We start from the raw sequence: 1,740 nt of genomic DNA, 5'->3' as shown, positions 1-1,740 counted from the left end.
GCAGTGAACACAATTTGTGCCAACTGTAACTTGCAGAAAAACTAAAATGTCTCCAAAGGAACACGTGCAGTTTCTTGATTATTCATTTATGTCCAATTTACTCTCAGATGCACTTACAGGTTTTAAATTGACCGACAGTGTGTGGTGCTGAGAGCCACAAGGCAACAAAGAAAGTGAAAAGTCAAAAATACACAAAGCTGATCGTGCGGCTAGACCCGGCCACCGCTGCGGTGGGAGGTGCGTGTCTGGGTTCTCACTGTCCCCGCCCCTGCCCTGCAGCTTCTGCCTCTGCGGTCCACCATTCGACAGCCGACCCTCGGGCCCCTCGCCCGCCATGGAGATGCCACATGTCCACCTAGGACGCCTGAGCTACAACGTCCGGGAGAAGGACATACAGCGCTTTTTCAGTGGCTATGGCCACCTTCTCGAAATAGACCTTAAAAGGGGGTATGTCTTTGTGGAGTTCGAAGACTGTGGCGACGCCGGCGATGCCGTGTATGGGCTGAACGGCAGGGAGCTCTGCGGCGAGCACGTGATCGTGGCGCACGTGATCGTGGCGCACGTGATCGTGGCGCACGTGATCGTGGCGCACGTGATCGTGGAGCACGTGATCGTGGAGCACGTGATCGTGGAGCACGTGATCGTGGAGCGAGCGTGGCAGCTACAGCTACGGAAGCCGCAGTGGTAGAGGCAGATACGGCAGTCAGAGAACCTCTGGCAGAAGTGAATCTGGACCACCTGTACGCGTAGAATTCAGGCTTATTGTAGAACACCTTTCTAGTCTTTAAAGTTGGCGAGATTTAAAGGATTTCATGAGACGAGCAGGTGAAGTAACCTATGCGGATGATCACGAAGAACGCACAAATGAAGGCATCAGTGAGTTTCGCTCCTACTCGGACATGAAGCGTGCTTTGGATAAGCTGGACGGTACAGAAATCAATGGGAGAAATATTAGACTAATGGAAGATAAACCACGAACAATCCACAGGCGGTCTTATTCTTGAAGCAGATCAAGGTCACGGACTAGAAGAAGGTCACGAAGTAGAAGTCGTAGGAGCAGCCGCAGTAGATCTCGAAGTATCTCAAAAAGTTGCTCCTGGTCCAGGTCTCGGAGCAAAGTCGATCATGTTCTCATTCAAAAGGCAGGAAATCTAGATCAAAAAGCAAATCTAAACCTAAGTCTGATCGAGGCTCCCGTTTGCGCTCTCGGAGCAGATCGAAGGATGAATATGAGAAGTCTCGAAGCAGGTCTCGTTCTCCATCTCGTTCCCCCAAAGAAAATGGAGAAGGTGATATAAAGTCAAAACCTAGATCAAGGAGCCAGTCTCGTTACAAGTCACCCCTACCTGCACCACCCCCAAAGGCCCGTTCTGTGTCCCCTCCACCAAAAAGAGCTTCAAGATCCCGTTCTAGTTCTCATTCAAAGTCAAGGTCACGATCCAGATTGAGCTCCAGAAATTAACCCACAACTCTACATTCTTTGCACACTATTACAGAACACTTTCCTACTTGCTTAGGGAGTTACTCTTCCACGTTTGTACTTGGCCTCTTCTGCAAGACGAATCTCCCGGAAAAAGGGGCATACAAAAATTGGATTTGTAGCCAAATTTGATGAAAAAGATGAGGTCAAGGATCCTCTCCCTTTGTAGAATCAAGATAACTTTGATTTTATAGCTTTTGAGCTAAAATAACTTTTGTAAAGATTAAGCTAATTTAGGTTTTGTTTTTTTTTTAAGTACT

The 1,740-nt window shown here is 48.3% G+C and overlaps 1 pseudogene; it reads left to right on the top strand.

The window, feature by feature from the left end:
• The first annotated feature begins 340 nt into the window (after window positions 1-340).
• Window positions 341-1,462, top strand: LOC136122454 (serine/arginine-rich splicing factor 6-like; annotated as a pseudogene).
• Window positions 1,463-1,740: the final 278 nt, after the last annotated feature.

The sequence above is a fragment of the Phocoena phocoena genome, chromosome 4 (genome assembly GCF_963924675.1).
Source record: "Phocoena phocoena chromosome 4, mPhoPho1.1, whole genome shotgun sequence".
NCBI lineage: Eukaryota > Metazoa > Chordata > Mammalia > Artiodactyla > Phocoenidae > Phocoena > Phocoena phocoena.
The sequence above is the reverse complement of the archived record's forward strand: the minus strand, read 5'-3'. Positions and strand labels throughout refer to the sequence as shown.